Source organism: Bufo bufo, chromosome 5, assembly GCF_905171765.1.
Source record: "Bufo bufo chromosome 5, aBufBuf1.1, whole genome shotgun sequence".
In the NCBI taxonomy this organism is placed as follows: Eukaryota; Metazoa; Chordata; class Amphibia; order Anura; family Bufonidae; genus Bufo; species Bufo bufo.
Genome location: NC_053393.1, coordinates 8,689,327 through 8,711,100, shown reverse-complemented (window position 1 = coordinate 8,711,100; position 21,774 = coordinate 8,689,327). Strand labels below are relative to the sequence as shown.

Here is a 21,774-nt window from a genome sequence, read left to right as displayed (position 1 = left end):
ACATGTCCTCTGCTGTTGTGTCCAAATAATTCAATTTTGGACTCATCTGTCCAAAGAACATTATTCCAGAAGTCCTGGTCTTTGTCAACTTTATCGCTGGCAAATGTCAGTCTGGCCTCGATGTTTCTCTTGGAAAGCAAAGGTTTCCTCCTTGCACACCTCCCATGCAAGTTAAACTTGTACAGTCTCTTTATGATTGTAGAGGCATGTACTTCTACATCAACAGTAGCCAGAGCCTGCTGTAGTTCTCGAGATGACACTTTAGGGTTTTTGGATACCTCTTTTAGCATCTTGCGGTCTGCTCTTGGGGTGAACTTGCTGGGGCGACCAGTCCTGGGCATGTTGGCAGTTGTTTTGAAAGCCCTCCACTTGTAGACTATCTTCCGGACAGTGGAATGGCTGATTTCAAAATCTTTTGAGATCTTTTTAAATCCCTTCCCAGACTCATAGGCTGCTACAATCTTTTTTCTGAAGTCCTCTGACAGCTCTTTTGCTCTCACCATGGTGCTCACTCTCACTTCAACAGTCAGGAGCACACCAAACTAAATGTCTGAGGTTTAAATAGGGCAAGCCTCATTCAACATGCAGAGTAACGATCTACTAATTATGTGCACCTGGTGTGATATACCTGTGTGAGATCTGAGCCAATTTAAGAGGGAATACATGTGAGGGTGTCCTATCTTTTTCCTCAGTTAGAATAGGCATTTTTGTAGAATGACATTTACAGAAGATCTTGAAAAGACTTTTCTTCAGTTTTCTTTGTTTAGTTGGATTACTTTAATCTCTCTGTATTGTTGAAACGGAGATGAAATAACCATTTATTAAAAATGTTACAAAAAACCACATGCTTTCAAAGGGTGTCCTAATTTTTTCACATGACTGTACTTTCAACTTTTAAATGACAGACCTCTGAAATCAACTTATCTGTCTCTACGTTAAGCTGCTGTTAGTATGGGCAACATAAAGTTGATGACAGGTTCCCTTTAAACTAAGGTGTGTCCTGTAATTAGCATCAAAGGTGCCTTCAGAGTTGCAATCAGTGAATTTGCCTATCTGAAGGTCGAGCAGTAGTCCCTGTGCTGTCTGGTATCATGGTGGATACCACACTGAACATGGACCAAAGAAAGCTGAGGAGAGAGTTGTCTCAAGAGATTAGAAAGACATTTATAGACAAACATGATGAAGGCTATAAGCCCATCTTCAAACAGCTGGATGTTCCTGTTAGTACAGTAATTATTTATAAGCTTGAGGTCTAGGCTGTAGCCAACCTCCCTGGATGTGGTCGCAAGAGGATAGATGACAAATTGAAGAGTTGGATAATATGAATAACAAAGAGCCCAGAAGAACTTCCAAAAAGATTAGAGGTGACCTCTAATGTCAAGGTGTATCAGTATCAGATCGCGCCATTCATCACTATCTTAATTAAGGCGGACTTAGGCCTCATGCACATGACCGTTGTGTGTATCCGTGGCCGTTGTTCCGTTTTCCGTGATTTTCTGTGGACCCATTGACTTTTAATGGGTCCGTTGAAAACTCGGAAAATGCACCGTTGTTCATCCGCGTCCGTGATCCGTGTTTCCTGTCCCTTCAAAAAAATAGGACCTCTCCTATTTTTTTGACGGACAACGGTTCACGGACCCATTTAAGTCAATGGGTCCGTGAAAAAACACGGATGAAAGATTGGCATCCGCGTCCGTGATCCGTAGCCGTAGGCTACTTTCACACAGACGGATCGCAGATCCGTCTGCATAAAAGATTTTTCAGAGCTGAGTTTTCACTTCGTGAAAACTCAGATCCGACAGTATATTCTAACACAGAGGCGTTCCCATAGTGATGGGGACACTTCAAGTTAGAATATACTATGAACTGTGTACATGACTGCTCCCTGCTGCCTGGCAGCACTGGATCTCTTACAGGGGGCTGTGATCTGCACAATTACCCCTCAGGTGCCGCACCTGAGGGGTTAATTGTGCGTATCATAGCCCCCTGTAAGAGATCAGGTGCTGCCAGGCAGGAGGGGGCACACCCCCCTCCCTCCCCAGTTTTAAATTCATTGGTGGCCAGTGGGCCCCCCCTCCCTCCCCTGTATTACTGTACATTCATTGGTGGCCAGTGCGGCCCCCCCTTCCTCCCCCTTCTAATTAAAATTCCCCCCCCCCATCATTGGTGGCAGCGAAGAGTTCCGATCAGAGTCCCAGTTTAATCGCTGGGGCTCTGATCGGTAGCCATGGCAATCAGGACGCTACTGCAGTCCTGGTTGCCATGGTTACTTAGCAATTTTTAGAAGCATTATACTTACCTGCGATGTCCGTGACCGGCCGGGCGCTCCTCCTACTGGTAAGTGACAGGTCTGTGCTATAAGCAATGCGCCGCACAGACCTTTCACTTACCAGTAGGAGGAGCGCCCGGCCGGTCACAGACAGCGAAGGTAAGTATAATGCTTCTAAAATTGCTAAGTAACCATGGCAACCAGGACTGAAGTAGCATCCTGGTTGCCATGGTTACTAATCGGAGCCCCAGCGATAAAAACTGGGACTCCGATCGGAACTCTCCGCTGCCACCAATGATGGGGGGGATTTTAATTAGGAGGGGGAGGGAGGGGGGGCCGCACTGGCCACCAATGAATGTACAGTAATACAGGGGAGGGAGGGGGGCCCACTGGCCTTCAATGAATGTACAGTAATACAGGGGAGGGAGGGGGGGCCCACTGGCCACCAATGAATTTAAAACTGGGGAGGGAGGGGGGTGTGCCCCCTCCTGCCTGGCAGCACCTGATCTCTTACAGGGGGCTATGATACCCACAATTAACCACTCAGGTGCGGCACCTGAGGGGTTAATTGTGCGGATCACAGCCCCCTGTAAGAGATCGGGTGCTGCCAGGCAGCAGGGGGCAGTCATGTACACAGTTTGTAGTATATTCTAACTTGAAGCGTCCCCATCACTATGGGAACGCCTCAGTGTTAGGATATACTGTCGGAAATGAGTTTTCACGATCTAACTCAAATCCGATGGTATATTCTAACATAGAGGCGTTCCCATGGTGATGGGGACGCTTCAAGTTAAAATATACCATCGGATTGGAGAAAACTCCAATCCGATAGTATAATAGGGACTCCTGACTTTACATTGAAAGTCAATGGGGTACGGATCCGTTTGCAATTGCACCATATTGTGTCATGGTCAAACGGATCCGTCCCCATTGACTTGCATTGCAAGTCAGGACGGATCCATTTGGCTCCGCACGGCCAGGCAGGCACCAAAACAAATTTTTCCTTCCTCCAAAAATCAAGGAAGACCCACGGAAGAAAAAACGGACACGGATCACGGACCTACGGACCCCGTTTTTGCGGACCGCAAAAAAAAACGGTCATGTGCATGAGGCATTACTGGAAGATGACTGAGGAGGAAACCACTGTTGAAAGCAAATCTTTATAAAGCGAGACTGGAAGTTGTCAAAATGCATATTGACAAGTCACAAAGCTTCTGGGAGAATGTCCTTTGGACAGATAAGTCAAACTGTCACATCAGCTCTATGTTCACAGATGGAAAAATGAAGACTACAAAGAAAAGAACATTGTTCCCGCTTTGCAACATGGAGGGGGCTCGATTATTTTTTGGGGCTACTTAGCTGCTTCTGGCATAGGGTGTCTTCATTCTGTGCAGAGTACACTGAAGTCTCACAAGGCATTCTAAAACGAAATGTGATGTCAAGTGGCAGAAAGCTTGGTCTCATTCGCAGGTCATGGGTCCGCCAACAGGATAATGACCCAAAATACAGCTAAAAATGCATAGAATGGCTAAGAGCAAAGCATTGGTCTATTCTGAAGTGGCCTCTATGAGCCCTGATCTAAATCCTATTGAACATCTGTAGAAGGAGCTGAAACATGCAGTCTGGGGAAGGCACCCTTCAAACCTGAGACAGCTGGAGCAGTTTCCTCATGAGGAGTGGGCCAAAGTACCTGTGGATGGGGGCAGAAGTATCATTGAGCATTCCAGAAATCACTTGATTGCAGTGGTTGCCTCAAAAGGTTGTGCAATAAAATATAAAGTTAAGGCCACATCCACGCGACTGTATATTTGCTCTGCATCCAATTAGCTTTTTTTGTGGATTGGATACGGACGGTTCATTTCAGTGGGACGGCAACAAATGCGGACAGCACAATGTGTGCTGTCCACGTCCGTATGTCTGTTCTGCAGCCCCCCAAAAAAGATAGAACAGGTCCTATTCTTGGATGTGTTGTGGACAATAAGCATTGTTACAATGGATCTGCAAAAAAAAAGGATGCAACAGATGTCATCTGTCTGGGCCAGTTTCATGAGTTTGTTTTATAAAATTATTCTGTTGAACCAAAATTAAAAAGAAATGTCTGATTTTCATTAGTAAAATTGTATTTATTATTACTTTTGTCAGCTTCGAGTTATTTCGGTGACCAGTGTGGGTTTCTCCTTCTGTAATGGAAGGGTACAGCACTAACAATTTTGTCTACGTGTGTATTTTGTTGAATAGATGATGACCTGGTGGAATCTGCTGTGTGCTGTGCTTCTTCTGAGGTTGTAATTACCTAATTGTAAGACCTTCTAAGGACCAGTTTTTTTTTATTTTTTATTACACGATGATACTTAAAACCATAGAATTTAACCACCTCCGGACCGCCTAACGCAGGATCGCGTTCCGGAGGTGGCAGCGCTGCGCACAGTCACGCATATACGCGTCATCTCGCGATGGCCGAGATTTCCTGTGAACGCGCGCACACAGGCGCGCGCGCTCACAGGAACGGACGGTAAGAGAGTTGATCTCCAGCCTGCCAGCGGCGATCGTTCGCTGGCAGGCTGGAGATGTGTTTTTTTTAACCCCTAACAGGTATATTAGACGCTGTTTTGATAACAGCGTCTAATATACCTGCTACCTGGTCCTCTGGTGGTCCCCTTTGTTTGGATCGACCACCAGAGGACACAGGTAGCTCAGTAAAGTAGCACTAAGCACCACACTACACTACACCCCCCCCCCCCGTCACTTATTAACCCCTTATTAGCCCCTGATCACCCCTGATCACCCCATATAGACTCCCTGATCACCCCCCTGTCATTGATTACCCCCCTGTCATTGATCACCCCCGTGTAAAGCTCCATTCAGATGTCCGCATGATTTTTACGGATCCACTGATAGATGGATCGGATCCGCAAAACGCATCCGGACGTCTGAATGAAGCCTTACAGGGGCGTGATCAATGACTGTGGTGATCACCCCATATAGACTCCCTGATCACCCCCCTGTCATTGATTACCCCCCTGTAAAGCTCCATTCAGATGTCCGCATGATTTTTACGGATGCACTGATAGATGGATCCGATCCGCAAAACGCATCCGGACGTCTGAATAAAGCCTTACAGGGGCATGATCAATGACTGTGGTGATCACCCCATATAGACTCCCTGATCACCCCCCTGTCATTGATCACCCCCCTGTCATTGATCAACCCCCCTGTCATTGATCACCCCATATAGACTCCCTGATCACCCCCCTGTCATTGATCACCCCCCTGTCATTGATTACCCCCCTGTAAAGCTCCATTCAGATGTCCGCATGATTTTTACGGATGCACTGATAGATGGATCGGATCCGCAAAACGCATCCGGACGTCTGAATGAAGCCTTACAGGGGCATGATCAATGACTGTGGTGATCACCCCATATAGACTCCCTGATCACCCCCCTGTCATTGATCACCCCCCCTGTCATTGATCACCCCCCTGTCATTGATCACCCCCCTGTCATTGATCACCCCCCTGTCATTGATCACCCCCCTGTCATTGATCACACCCCTGTCATTGATCACCCCCCCCTGTCATTGATCACCCCCCCCTGTCATTGATCACCCCCCTGTAAGGCTCCATTCAGACATTTTTTTGGCCCAAGTTAGCGGAATTTTTTTTTTTTTTTCTTACAAAGTCTCATATTCCACTAACTTGTGTCAAAAAATAAAATCTCACATGAACTCACCATACCCCTCACGGAATCCAAATGCGTAAAATTTTTTAGACATTTATATTCCAGACTTCTTCTCACGCTTTAGGGCCCCTAGAATGCCAGGGCAGTATAAATACCCCACATGTGACCCCATTTCGGAAAGAAGACACCCCCAGGTATTCCATGAGGGGCATATTGAGTCCATGAAAGATTGAAATTTTTGTCCCAAGTTAGCGGAACGGGAGACTTTGTGAGAAAAAAATTAAAAATATCAATTTCCGCTAACTTGTGCCAAAAAAAAAAAATTCTATGAAGTCGCCATGCCCCTCATTGAATACCTTGGGGTGTCTTCTTTCCAAAATGGGGTCACTTGTGGGGTAGTTATACTGCCCTGGCATTCTAGGGGCCCCAAAGCGTGAGAAGAAGTCTGGTATCCAAATGTCTAAAAATGCCCTCCTAAAAGGAATGTGGGCCCCTTTGCGCATCTAGGCTGCAAAAAAGTGTCACACATCTGGTATCGCCGTACTCAGGAGAAGTTGGGGAATGTGTTTTGGGGTGTCATTTTACATATACCTATGCTGGGTGAGAGAAATATCTTGGTCAAATGCCAACTTTGTATAAAAAAATGGGAAAGCCTAGGTGGGCAAAGGGGCCCACATTCCAAAGAGCACCTTTAGGATTTCACAGGTCATTTACCTACTTACCACACATTAGGGCCCCTGGAAAATGCCAGGGCAGTATAACTACCCCACAAGTGACCCCATTTTGGAAAGAAGACACCCCAAGGTATTCCGTGAGGGGCATGGCGAGTTCCTAGAATTTTTTATTTTTTGTCACAAGTTAGTGGAAAATGCTGATTTTTTTTTTTTTTTTTTTTCATACAAAGTCTCATATTCCACTAACTTGTGACAAAAAATAAAAACTTCCATGAACTCACTATGCCCATCAGCGAATACCTTGGGGTATCTTCTTTCCAAAATGGGGTCACTTGTGGGGTAGTTATACTGCCCTGGCATTCTAGGGGCCCAAATGTGTGGTAAGGAGTGTTGAGCGAACAGTTCGAGCATAGTTCGGGTCCGTACCGAATTTTGGGGTGTTCGTGACACGGACCCGAACCCGAACTTTTTCGTAAAAGTTCGGGTTCGGGTTCGTCGTTCGGCATGTATTTTGGCGCATTTTGAAAGGCTGCAAAGCAGCCAATCAACATGCATCATACTACTTGCCCTAAGATGCCATCGCAGCCATGCCTACTATTGGCAAGGCTGTGATTGGCCAAGTGCAGCATGTGACTCAGCCTCTTTATAAGCTTGTGCGCACGTCGGGACGTGCTCACTCCCGATGTGAATAGAACAGGGTTAGACGCAGCTGATGCTAGGGCGAGAATAGGCAGGGATAATTGAATAACTGGAAGCAAATTTCTCTCCTCCACCTGTGATTCATCTGAACAACTGCAGCTGAGCTGCTTTTTTGATAGGGATTGGCTATTTTTAGAGTGGCCAGAGTGATTTTTCCATCCACATGTACCTGGGCTGACCGCCGGCCGCCATTTTGCGACTTGTAGTGCTGCAGCAGAAGCTGCCACAGTGTGCATTCCAAAGCTCCAAACAAGTCAGACATCTACACCTGGGATTCAGACCAATAGCGATTTAGCAGCACAGTCCAAGGCTATTTTTTTTAAAGGTTGTGCAGACCATTTTGTGGCACATGTTACTGGGCTGATAGGCGGCGGCCATCTTGGGACTAGTGCTGCAGCACAATCTCTCCCAACGTCCATTAATCACTTGTAATAGTGGTCTGTGCCATAGAAATCCTACATCAGGGACTTGGGTGTGCTTGTGTCACCCCTACTAATACCAGTCCACCTGTAATCCATACAGTGAAAAGCCATAAAGTATTCCAGTGAGGGAATTTTTTTTTTATTTAAAAAAGGCCAAGTTAGTTTATCTGGCGTTCAATATACTAGATACAGTTAGGCCTGCGTTTCATACATCTGGAATTAGCAAACTTATGTGCTGGGGTTGGGAAAACATATATGTACCCATACTAGAATCTGTCAAAGAAAGCGGTACTCACATATAACAGTCATTCCATCTGTAATCCATACAGTCAAAAGACTGAAAGTATTCCAGTGAGGGAATTTTTTTTATTTAAAAAAGGCCAAGTTAGTTTATCTGGCGTTCAATATACTAGATACAGTTAGGCCTGCGTTTCATACATCTGGAATTAGCAAACTAATGTGCTGGGGTTGGGAAAACATATATGTACCCATACTAGAATCTGTCAAAGAAAGCGGTACTCACATATAACAGTCATTCCATCTGTAATCCATACAGTCAAAAGACTGAAAGTATTCCAGTGAGGGGATTTTGCTTATAAAAAATAATACATTTCATTGTGGTGCGAGTTGAATCGCAACAATGAAGAAAAATACTATTAAGGGACGAGGACGCGGTCGTGGTGGTGTCCGTGGAGCCTCTGTTGCTGGTAGAGGACGTGGCCGTTCGGCCCCAGGCGCACACAGTAGGGAACGAACTCCCTCAACTAGCCGGCAGAATGTACCGCAATATCTCGTGGGGCCCAATGCCGCTCTTAGGATGGTAAGGCCTGAGCAGGTACAGGCATTAATCGATTGGGTGGCCGACAGTGCTTCCAGCACGTTCACCACATGGTCTTCCACCCAGTCTTCTGCGGAAAGCGCACAGGTGGCACCTGAAAACCAAGCCCATCAGTCTGTCACATCACCCCCAAGCATATCAGGGAAACGGTCTGAGCCACAAGTTATGCAGCAGTCTCTTCTTCTGTTTGAAGACTCTGCTTCCAGGGTTTCCCAGGGGCGTCCACCTAGCCCTTCCCCAGTGGAGGAAGACATACCATGCACTGACGCACAACCACTTATGTCTCCAGATGAAGAGGACATGGGAATACCACCACAGCAGAGTCACCGACTCTCTGATGATGACGAAACACAGGTGCCCACTGCCGCGTCTTTTTGCAGTGTGCAGACTGAACAGGAGGAGGTCAGGGAGGGAGACTGGGTGGAAGACGATGCAGAGGACGATGAGGTCTTAGACCCCACATGGACTGAAGGTCGTGGCGATGACTTTCACAGTTCAGAGGAAGAGGTAGTGGTGAGACCGAGACAACAGCGAAGCCAAAGAGGGAGCAGGGGGCCAAAGCAGACGAGCCGCCGCCCCCAGAGTTCGCCTGCTACTGGACATCGCCAACAGGGACCCAGCCCCACAAAGGCAGCTTCAAAGAGTTCCCTGGCATGGCACTTCTTTAAACAATGTCCTACCGACAAGACCCGAGTGACTTGCACGCTCTGCCATCAGAGCCTGAGGCGAGGCATTAACGTTCTGAACCTCAGCACAACCTGCATGACCAGGCATCTACATGCAAAGCATGAACTGCAGTGGGGTACACACCTTAAAAACCAGGCACTCGCTGAGGCTCCCCCTGCTCCCTCTACCGCTGCTGCCTCGGCTTCCGCCTCGAGAGGAATGTTGCCACCTGCCGAGCAGCAAACAGAGGATGTGCCACCGACACCACCACCACCGCCACCGTCAACTAGCGTCTCCACAGCAGCGTTCAGCTCTCAATATCTCAAACCTTAGAGAGGAAGCGCAAATTCCCCCCGAGTCACCCTCGAGCCCTTGGCCTGAACGCCAGCATTTCTAAACTGCTGGCCTTTGAAATGCTGTCATTCCGGCTGGTGGACACAGACAGCTTCAAACAGCTGATGGCCATGGCTGTCCCGCAGTATGTGGTTCCCAGCCGCCACTACTTCTCCAAGACAGCCGTGCCTTCCCTGCACATGCAAGTGTCCGATAAAATCAAGTGTGCACTGCGCAACGCCATTTGTGGCAAGGTCCACCTAACCACAGATACGTGGACCAGTAAGCACGGCCAGGGACGCTATATCTCACTAACTGCACACTGGATGAATGTAGTGGCGGCTGGGCCCCCGGCGGACAGTTCCTTGGCGCACGTCCTTCCTCCCCCTAGGATCGCAGGGCATCATTCTCTGCCTCCTGTAGCCTCCTCCTCCTACTCGGCTTCCTCCAGCCACTGCTTCCACCAGCTCATCCGGTCAGCCACACACCTTCACCACCAACTTCAGCACAGCCCGGGGTAAACGTCAGCAGGCCATTCTGAAACTCATATGTTTGGGGGACAGGCCCCACAGCGCAAAGGAGTTGTGGCGGGGTATTGAACAACAGACCGACGAGTGGTTTCTGCCGGTGGGCCTCAAGCCAGGCCTGGTGGTATGCGATAATGGGCGAAATCTCGTGGCAGCTCTGGGACTAGCCGGTTTGACGCACATCCCTTGCCTGGCGCATGTGCTGAACTTGGTGGTGCAGAGGTTCATTCACCACTACCCCAACATGTCAGAGCTGCTGCATAAAGTGCGGGCCGTCTGTGCGCGCTTCCGCCGTTCACATCCTGCCGCTGCTCGCCTGTCTGCGCTACAGCGGAACTTCGGCCTTCCCGCTCACCGCTTAATATGCGACGTGCCCACCCGGTGGAACTCCACCTTGCACATGCTGGAGAGACTGTGCGAGCAGCAGCAGGCCATAGTGGAGTTTCAGCTGCAGCACGCTCGCGTCAGTCGTACTGCCGAACAGCACCACTTTACCACCAATGATTGGGCCTCCATGCGAGACCTGTGTGCCCTGCTGCGCTGTTTCGAGTACTCCACCAACATGGCCAGTGGCGATGACACTGTTATCAGCGTTACAATACCACTTCTATGTCTCCTTGAGAAAACACTTAGGGCAATGATGTTAGAGGAGGTGGCCCAGGTGGAGGAGGAGGAGGAGGATGAGGGCTCGTTTCTAACACTTTCGGGCCAGTCTGTTCGAAGTGGCTCAGAGGGAGGTTTGTTTAAGCAGCAGAGGACAGGTTCACAAGTCGCCAGCCAAGGCACTGTACTGGAGGACGAGGAGGATGAGGAGGAGGAGGTGGAGGGGGACGAGGATGACGCAAGTTCACAGCGGGGTGGCAGCCCAGGCCCATCACTGGTGCGTGGCTGGGGGGATACGGTGGACGATGACGATACGCCTCCCACAGAGGACAGCTTGTCCTTACCCATGGGTAGCCTGGCCCACATGAGCGAATATATGCTCCAATGCCTGCGCAACGACAGCAGAGTTGCCCACGTTTTAACGTGTGCAGACTACTGGGTGGCCACCCTGCTGGATCCCCGGTATAAAGACAATGTGCCCACTTTAATTCCTGAACTGGAGCGCGACCGTAAGATGCGCGAGTACAAGCGCACGCTGATAGAGGCGCTCTTGAGAGCATTCCCACATGTCACAGGGGAACAGGTGGAAGGTGAAGGCAGAGGAGTGGCAAGAGGTCGCCAACGCAGCTGTGTCACGGCCAGCTCATCTGAGGGCAGGGTTAGCATGGCAGAAATGTGGAAAACTTTTGTCTCCACGCCACAGCTATCTGCACCGACACCTGATACGGAACGTGTTAGCAGGAGGCAGCATTTCACTAACATGGTTGAACAGTATGTCTGCACACCCCTCCACATCCTGACGGATGGTTCGGCCCCATTCAACTACTGGGTTTCGAAATTGTCCACGTGGCCAGAGTTAGCATGTTATGCCTTGGAGGTGCTTTCCTGCCCGGCGGTCAGCGTTTTATCTGAACGCGTATTCAGCACGGCAGGGGGCGTCATTACTGACAAGCGCAGCCGCCTGTCCACAGCCAACGTGGACAAGCTGACCTTCATAAAGATGAACCAGGCATGGATCCCACAGGACCTGTCCCTCCCTTGTGCAGAGTAGTCCTTATTAACTGCCTAAAACATGTCTTGTTGTGCTACGGGCCACTTCTTTATTTGATACAAATTTTATGAAACCCACAGTTGAATGAAACTCTTCTCTGTCTGGGCGCCGGGGCCTAACCAGATGAAAGTGGCCGGTTAAACTAACGGGTGACATGAAGCCATAACCTCTGCCATGCTACCTCTGTCTTCTGTCTGGGTGCTGAGGCCTAAGTCAAATAAAGCGGTCTTCTGCTGTGCTGGGGGATATGAAGCTAATCTCTGACCTCTCTCCTCTGTCTGGGTCCAAAGGCCTAAATCACTGAAAGAGGCCTTCTCCTGTGGTGTGTGATATGATGCCAGAATATGTGCTGTGGGGCCTCTCTCCTCTTCCTGGGTGCAGGGGTCAAATAAACTAAATTGTGGCCTACTCCTGTGGTGGTTGATATGATGCCTGATTCTCTGATGTGGAACCTCTCTCCTCTGTTTGGGTGAAGGGGTCAAAGTAACTAAATGGTGGCTTCTCCTGTGGTGGCTGATATGATGCCAGAATATGTGCTGTGGTGCCTCTCTCCTCTTCCTGGGTGCAGGGGTCAAAGTAACTAAATGGTGGCTTCTCCTGTGGTGGCTGATATGATGCCAGAATATGTGCTGGGGGGCCTCTCTCCTCTTCCTGGGTGCAGGGGTCAAAGTAACTCAATGGTGGCTTCTCCTGTGGTGGCTGATATGATGCCAGAATATGTGCTGTGGTGCCTCTCTCCTCTGTCTGGGTCCAAAGGCCTAAATCACTGAAAGAGGCCTTCTCCTGTGGTGTGTGATATGATGCCTGTATATGTGCTGTGGTGCCTCTCTCCTCTTCCTGGGTGCGGGGGTCAAAGTAACTCAATGGTGGCTTCTCCTGTGGTGGTTAGTATGATGCCAGAATATGTGCTGTGGGGCCTCTCTCCTCTTCCTGGGTGCAGGGGTCAAAGTAACTCAATGGTGCCTTCTCCTGTGGTGGCTGATATGATGCCTGAATATGTGCTGTGGTGCCTCTCTCCTCTTCCTGGGTGCGGGGGTCAAAGTAACTCAATGGTGGCTTCTCCTGTGGTGGCTGATATGATGCCAGAATATGTGCTGTGGTGCCTCTCTCCTCTTCCTGGGTGCGGGGGTCAAAGTAACTCAATGGTGGCTTCTCCTGTGGTGGCTGATATGATGCCAGAATATGTGCTGTGGGGCCTCTCTCCTCTTCCTGGGTGGAGGGGTCAAAGTAACTCAATGGTGGCTTCTCCTGTGGTGGTTAGTACGATGCCAGAATATGTGCTGTGGGGCCTCTCTCCTCTTCCTGGGTGCAGGGGTCAAAGTAACTCAATGGTGGCTTCTCCTGTGGTGGCTGATATGATGCCAGAATATGTGCTGTGGTGCCTCTCTCCTCTTCCTGGGTGCGGGGGTCAAAGTAACTCAATGGTGGCTTCTCCTGTGGTGGCTGATATGATGCCAGAATATGTGCTGTGGGGCCTCTCTCCTCTTCCTGGGTGCAGGGGTCAAAGTAACTCAATGGTGGCTTCTCCTGTGCTGATTGATATAAAGCTGATGGTTGTGCCATCTGACATGGTTGCCAGGGTCTGATTCAATGGGGGCCTACTCCTGTGGTGGGTGATCTAAATGCCTGATTCTCTGCTGTGAAACCTCTCTCCTCCATCTGGGTGTAGGGGTCAAAGTCTTTCAAAGTCGCCTTCTCCTGTGCTGATTGATATGAAGCTGATGGTTGTGCCATCTGACATGGTTGCCGGGGTCCCAATAAATTGTGGCCTACTCCTGTGGTGGTTGATATGATGCCTGATTCTCTGATGTGGAACCTCTCTCCTCTGTTTGGGTGAAGGGGTCAAAGTAACTAAATGGTGGCTTCTCCTGTGGTGGCTGATATGATGCCAGAATATGTGCTGTGGGGCCTCTCTCCTCTTCCTGGGTGCAGGGGTCAAAGTAACTCAATGGTGGCTTCTCCTGTGGTGGCTGATATGATGCCAGAATATGTGCTGTGGTGCCTCTCTCCTCTTCCTGGGTGCGGGGGTCAAAGTAACTCAATGGTGGCTTCTCCTGTGGTGGCTGATATGATGCCAGAATATGTGCTGTGGTGCCTCTCTCCTCTTCCTGGGTGCGGGGGTCAAAGTAACTCAATGGTGGCTTCTCCTGTGGTGGCTGATATGATGCCAGAATATGTGCTGTGGTGCCTCTCTCCTCTTCCTGGGTGCAGGGGTCAAAGTAACTAAATGGTGGCTTCTCCTGTGGTGGTTGATATGATGCCTGATTCTCTGCTGTGAAACCTCTCTCCTCCATCTGGGTGTAGGGGTCAAAGTCTTTCAAAGTCGCCTTCTCCTGTGCTGATTGATATAAAGCTGATGGTTGTGCCATCTGACATGGTTGCCAGGGTCTGATTCAATGGGGGCCTACTCCTGTGGTGGGTGATCTAAATGCCTGATTCTCTGCTGTGAAACCTCTCTCCTCCATCTGGGTGTAGGGGTCAAAGTCTTTCAAAGTCGCCTTCTCCTGTGCTGATTGATATGAAGCTGATGGTTGTGCCATCTGACATGGTTGCCGGGGGTCCCATTAAATTGGGGCCTACTCCTGTGGTGGGTGATCTAAATGCCTGATTCTCTGCTTTGAAACCTCTCTCCTCCGTCCGGGTGTAGGGGTCAAAGTCTGTCAAAGTCGCCTTCTCCTGTGCTGATTGATATAAAGCTTATGCTTGTGCCATCTGACATGGTTGCCGGGGTCTGATTCAATGGTGGCCTACTCCTGTGGTGGGTGATCTAAATGCCTGATTCTCTGCTGTGTAACCTCTCTCCTCCGTCTGGGTGTAGGGGTCAAAGTAACTAAATGGTGGCCTACTCCTGTGGTGGGTGATATGATGCCTGGTTCTCTGCTGTGGGACCTCTCTCCTTTGTCTGGGTGCTGTGGTCAAAATAATAGTAGGTGACCTTCTCCATTGGTGGGTGACTTGAAGCCTGATTCTGTGCTATGGGACCTCACTCCAATTAATATTGTTTAATTTTTATTTATTTTATGTTAACTCATCATTTCCCTATCTACATTTGTTTGCAGGGGATTTAACTACATTTTGCTGCCTTTTGCAGCCCTCTAGCCCTTTCCGGGTGTGTTTTACAGCCTTTTTAGTGCCCAAAAGTTCGGGTCCCCATTGACTTCTATGGGGTTCGGGTTCGGGATGAAGTTCGGGTCGAGTTCGGATCCCGAACCCGAACATTTTTCGAAAGTTCGGCCGAACTCGTCGAACCCGAACATCCAGGTGTTCTCTCAACTCTAGTGGTAAGGAGTTTGAAATCAAATTCTGTAAAAAATGACCTGTGAAATCCGAAAGGTGCTCTTTGGAATATGGGCCCCTTTGCCCACCTAGGCTGCAAAAAAGTGTCACACATCTGGTATCTACGTACTCAGGAGAAGGTGGGGAATGTGTTTTGGGGTGTCATTTTACATATACCCATGCTGGGTGAGAGAAATATCTTGGCAAAAGACAACTTTTCCCATTTTTTTATACAAAGTTGGCATTTGACCAAGATATTTATCTCACCCAGCATGGGTATATGTAAAATGACACCCCAAAACACATTCATCACCTTCTCCTGAGTACGGAGATACCAGATGTGTGACACTTTTTTGCAGCCTAGGTGGGCAAAGGGGCCCATATTCCAAAGAGCACCTTTCGGATTTCACAGGTCATTTTTTACAGAATTTGATTTCAAACTCCTTACCACACATTTGGGCCCCTAGAATGCCAGGGCAGTATAACTACCCCACAAGTGACCCCATTTTGGAAAGAAGAGACCCAAGGTATTCGCTGATGGGCATAGTGAGTTCATGGAAGTTTTTATTTTTTGTCACAAGTTAGTGGAATATGAGACTTTGTATGAAAAAAAAAAAAAAAAAAATCATCATTTTCCACTAACTTGTGACAAAAAATAAAAAATTCTAGGAACTTGCCATGCCCCTCACGGAATTCCTTGGGGTGTCTTCTTTCCAAAATGGGGTCACTTGTGGGGTAGTTATACTGCCCTGGCATTCTAGGGGCCCAAATGTGTGGTAAGGAGTTTGAAATCAAATTCTGTAAAAAATGACCTGTGAAATCCGAAAGGTGCTCTTTGGAATATGGGCCCCTTTGCCCACCTAGGCTGCAAAAAAAGTGTCACACATCTGGTATTGCCGTACTCAGGAGAAGGTGGGGAATGTGTTTTGGGGTGTCATTTTACATATACCCATGCTGGGTGAGAGAAATATCTTGGCAGAAGACAACTTTTCCCATTTTTTTATACAAAGTTGGCATTTGACCAAGATATTTATCTTACCCAGCATGGGTATATGTAAAAAGACACCCCAAAACACATTCCCCACCTTCTCCTGAGTACGGAGATACCAGATGTGTGACACTTTTTTGCAGCCTAGGTGGGCAAAGGGGCCCATATTCCAAAGAGCACCTTTCGGATTTCACAGGTAATTTTTTACAGAATTTGATTTCAAACTCCTTACCACACATTTGGGCCCCTAAAATGCCAGGGCAGTATAACTACCCCACAAGTGACCCCATTTTGGAAAGAAGAGACCCCAAGGTATTTCGTGATGGGCATAGTGAGTTCATAGAAGTTTTTATTTTTTGTGACAAGTTAGTGGAATATGAGACTTTGTAATAAAAAATAAAAAATAAAAAAAATTCATCATTTTCCGCTAACTTGTGACAAAAAATAAAAAGTTCTATGAACTCACTATGCCCATCAGCGAATACCTTAGGGTGTGTACTTTCCGAAATGGGGTCATTTGTGGGGTGTTTGTACTGTCTGGGCATTGTAGAACCTCAGGAAACATGACAGGTGCTCAGAAAGTCAGAGCTGCTTCAAAAAGCGGAAATTCACATTTTTGTACCATAGTTTGTAAACGCTATAACTTTTACCCAAACCATTTTTTTTTTACCCAAACATTTTTTTTTTATCAAAGACATGTAGAACTATAAATTTAGAGCAAAATTTCTATATGGATCTCGTTTTTTTTGCAAAATTTTACAACTGAAAGTGAAAAATGTCATTTTTTTGCAAAAAAATCGTTAAATTTTCGATTAATAACAAAAAAAGTAAAAATGTCAGCAGCAATGAAATACCACCAAATGAAAGCTCTATTAGTGAGAAGAAAAGGAGGTAAAATTCATTTGGGTGGTAAGTTGCATGACCGAGCAATAAACGGTGAAAGTAGTGTAGTGCAGAATTGTAAAAAGTGGCCTGGTCATTAAGGGGGTTTAAGCACTGGGGGCTGAGGTGGTTAAAGAGGTTATTCTTTGTTTTTCCCACGATGTTCCATTTTTCTTCTCTGCTGGATTTTTCTGACAGAAGAGGCTGTTCACAGTAGGACATGATTGCTCCAATAAGGCTACTTTCACACTAGCGTTGTTTGAATCCGGCGGGCAATTCCGTAGCCGGAACTGCCCGCCAGATCCGGAAAAACATGTGAAAATGGATTACATTTAAATCCTGATCAGGATTCTGATCACAATGAAAAAATGCCTTGGAAAAAACATATCCGCCATTTATGGACTTCAACTTTATGGGTTTAACATGCAAAAGCCGGATCCGGTTTGACGGAACACACGGGGCCGGATCCGTCGTTAATGCAAGTCAATGGGAAAAATGCCAGATCAGTTCAGTCAAAGTGTTCCGGATTTTTGGCCGGAGGTAAAAATACAACATGCTACGGTTTTCTGAAAAGCCTGATCAGTAAAATAGACTGAACTGGATGCATCCTGATCGGATCGCTCTCCATTCAGAATTCATGGGAATAAAACTGATCAGTTATTTTCCGGATTTGAGCCCCTAGGACGGAACTCAGCGCCGGAAAAGAAAAAAGCTAGTGTGAAAGTACCCTTAGGTGCATATGGTGGAGCTGCCGCTAAACTGCTCTAGCCATGCATCTAAAGAACATGGTCAAGGCACAGTGGCTTGCTGTCCCACATTTCAGTTTACCGACAGCCAGCAGAGAAATAGAACATGGTGAGAATTTGAAGCACAATGTTTATTAGAAATGTATAGAACTTTCCATTGTACAGCGGTGCTGGTGAGCTTCCCTGTGTATTTGTGTAAGTCGGATTGTTCTCTATGATTCTGCAATGTTTTGCTCGGTCAGTCTACAGCTGATAATGATGGGTCTTTGTTTGCATTTCATCACCTCCATGATGTCCAGCTCTTACATAACACCTGAAGGAGTCAAAGTCCAGTCTCGTGGAAGAGGAAGCCTCCAGGACAGTCTGCTTATAGAGTGGCCATTAGAGAGGAGAGAGTAAATTCTAAACTTTTTGGATTTCACCATTTCACATATCATAATACAGAGAAGATGAGAAAATGAAGGCAGATCACATGATCCAGTCCAAATGGGTTTACCCGTAATACTTTGCAGTCAGAGGGACTATATTTGTGATGTCAGTGGATGTGTCAAGGCCACTATAAGATTATAAGATGTTTATCTAGGCTTGCACAGTGTTATGTTGGCAGCTTGTGCCCATCGCAGTATGGAAATTGTTCCACTCACCCTGTGTCTCTTCATTGAACCTCATCTTGTTCTGCAGTACTGCAAGGGTTAACACCTTCCTTGGCTACGTGTGCTACTGCTGCTAGGCTGTTGCCAATTTGCTATTCAGCTGCCGCTATATACTGTACGCTGTGCCTGAGCAATAGATTAACTAGTCTGCTAGCTCCCACTAAGGCGTGCTGTTTCTGATTGTCTGCCTGTGTACTGACTTCTGCACAATTCCTGCGACCTGTGCCAATTTACCGTACTGATCCTGTGCTGCCTGTCCTGACCTTTGGACTTTTTCTTGGATTTGCACGAACTTTCCCTGATCCTGATCCCTCGGTGCTCAACACAAGTGTCTCTGACCTCTTTGGATCAGATGCCAACTACATTGGGTCCACAGTAGGGAAGTCCAGATTCCTGTATACAGGTTAAAGGGTGAGTACCAGGGGACTGCCAGGATAACTAGGTTTAGCTTACAGTCAAACAAGTTGGTTGACACAGTGGTTCCGCACTCACTCCACATAACAGCATACCTGTTAGATACAGGAAAGAGATCTTAGAACACTGTCAGAAAGGAGCCAGAAAGGTTATTTCACAGTTAAGAGAAGACAATAGCTAGTGCAGCATCCCACATTTGTGTGAAAAGGGGACACTTAAAACATCTGCTTATTTATGTATTTAACTAATGTAGTGAATGTATGGTATTTCACATTATCAGTCCGGCATTGTCATTTCTCCCATTCGCCCCTAGGTGGTGCTGGCACCACACTATATATAGCTTGGGGGTGTCTAGCTCAGAGGAAGTTACTAGCTAGTGAGAGGAGGAAAAGCAAGTGTATATGGAGGAGAGGAACAGGCATTGTCCACCATGTAGTCTGCTATTTCTACCCCTTGGTCATGGCCAGGCTAAGGGAGTACACTTAACATTTATCTATAGCAGCCAAGCATCAGACAGTGAGTCTATGTATAAATATGCAGTAAGCCTAGTAACTTTCCAAGTGCCAGGACACATATGGATAATTAGTGCGCAGAATTGTCCTTATCCACTACACAAGCCTTCCGGGACATAGTGGAAAAACCTAAACCTTTTTAGTGGAGCATCCTGCAAATAATGAAGCAGAAGTGTTTGCCTGCCACGAGGGAGATCGCCCTTATAGGATAGCTCAAAGTGAACAGATATATGCCATGGATTGAATTTAGGACTATAGGAAGAAGTCTTTCCTGTGAAGTGTCTACTTCAAAGAGACAACTCCTCGTTGTCAATTGCCTAAACCTGATAAGTGGAATACAATTGAACTTATTTCTGAGTCATCACTTATGCCACACGAATGCACTTTGTTGATGGACTGTAACATTTGCCTTCAGACTATTGATTCAAGTAAATGTTGGAATTGTTCTATAGCAACTGACTCCTCATCCTTTCCACTACTAAACTCAACATTTGCACTTTACGGTGCTGGCGTCACGAACACAGGGGCCCAGCCACCAAAGCACCTTAAACGGCAATTACCATCAAGGGCACCTCAACCAACATCTGGCTGGTGTTCCCTGCAACCGAGAGTGCCCCGGAGGATTTCGTACTGTCTTCCCATCCACTGTACGCTGGCCAGGGAGGCATCTGCTAACCGTGAGTACATGAACTATTACACGCATCGGCCCACCGTGAGCCTCACGTGTTTCCCCTGTGGTTTGTTACGTTACACTAGATTTTAGAATGAATTGAGATAGGTTTTAGAGACAGGACAGGTGTCGTCGTGTAACTTATTCAGGTTACCTCAGGCAGGCTGGCATCCATTTTATTCAGATCTTCAGCATTTACACTATTCCATTTTTTTTTTACGTGACACCTGTCCCCAACACCCCAGTCTTCATCACATAATGCACAATCACTGACAGTCAGACTGCCAATAACCCTACAAAGCATTTCCTGCCTTGCCCATTATGTTCTACACTGCCGCTAGCCCTTCTCAGATGCTCATCTTCTGCCTTATTCAGGCTGGAGAAGGGGGTTGTATACAGTCCTAGGAGACCCCAGAATATCCTACATGACTATTCGGAATAATTGGGGCACTTTGATTTGGGTTAAATTTGTTTGCCCATTTTAAATCGGACGTCCAAATTGAAGGAATCAGAACCAAAATTAATTTCCTTGTAATTCAATATGGTGAATGTATACTTTTTTACTAAGTGTCACTGTAGAACATTTTATACTGTGGTGGATGTTTATTTTCTTGAAATAATAAAAAGAATTATGAAAGAAAGAAAGAACCAAAATGAATTTCAGGACATTCACTTATCTCTGCACTTTGTAGCTCAAACAACTCAATTCAGTTGACTTTACTTTTTAATAATCTACCTATGAGCTTCAGAGCTGAAATCTTCTAGTCTTGCCTGCTCATTCAGTGTTTGCAAGGAATTTGTTCTGGTGATTTGCATTCTGGGAAGTATCATCTTTTACAGGTTATGTACATCATCTGATGTGATCTGATGAAAACTAACTGGCACCCCCCCTTCCCCTACCCACCCCCTCGAATTATAGGAGCTGTTAGGCGTTGCTGTCTACAAGTTGGAATCTGGAAGGTGATGGTCTAACAAGTCATAATAGGTTGAATTTGTCCTAAATATTGTGGGGGAATTACTGACATAGCCCCCCCCCCCCTCCCCCTTACTTCTTTATATGCCCCTGTATATAGGACATACCTACGCCTGGTTTGGAGGTTTGAGGATATATTCTTGTCTATTTGCTTCATTCTTCCAATGTCACTCAGTTGAATAAAGACCTTGAATTCTCTTCTTGTCCCCTGATCATGTTGAAAACTGACGATCTCTATATGATGTATGAACAGCAGAATTCATGATATCTGCACAACTAAAAGAAAATTACCTGTTGGAAAGTATTGCAGCATATCTATGTCCATGTACTGGGGGTTCCAGCCAAGGAATTGGGGTAGGTCCAGGAGGCAGTGCTGGGTATCCATGCTGTATAGACCATGATTGAAGAATATAGACAGTGAGGACAGGAAGAGGAGAGAGAGAATGCAAGATAGTGGTCAGGTCCATTGCTCCTAGTGATTAGAACAATGCAAAAGAACAGATATAGTAATTCCACGAAGTGTTCACTGATCTCTGAAGTCAATTATCTTACCACAGTAGACCAACTAGCCATCTTGGCTTTAAACCCAACCTGACCCAAAGTAAAGCCCTTCCGACCATTGGTATGAGCTGCATCATTATAGTGGAATCATTTTCTGAATCACAATATGTGTTAGTTATTAGGGATGTGCGGACCGCTGGATGTCCGGGTTCGAGGGTGTTCGGCCAAACTAGTTTCAAAGTTTGATTCGGGTTCCGAACTTGATCCGAACAACGAACCCCATTGAAGTCAATGGGGACCCGAACTTTGGGGCACTAAAGTATCTCTAAAAATGTAATAGATAGGGCTAGAGGGCTACAAAAGGCTCAAAGTGTGCGTAATAGCAGTACAATTGCCCT

The 21,774-nt window shown here is 47.0% G+C and overlaps 1 protein-coding gene across 1 annotated transcript in view; it reads right to left on the bottom strand.

Annotated features, from left to right (window-relative positions):
* LOC121002844 (cytochrome P450 2C3-like) overlaps nucleotides 1–21,774 on the bottom strand; it is a 109,551-nt gene that overhangs the window by 69,491 nt on the left and 18,286 nt on the right. Inside the window, exon 2 of the mRNA XM_040434455.1 lies at nucleotides 21,167–21,347. The gene's annotated coding sequence lies outside the window, so the exon portion shown is untranslated. The remainder of the gene's footprint in view (nucleotides 1–21,166; nucleotides 21,348–21,774) is intronic.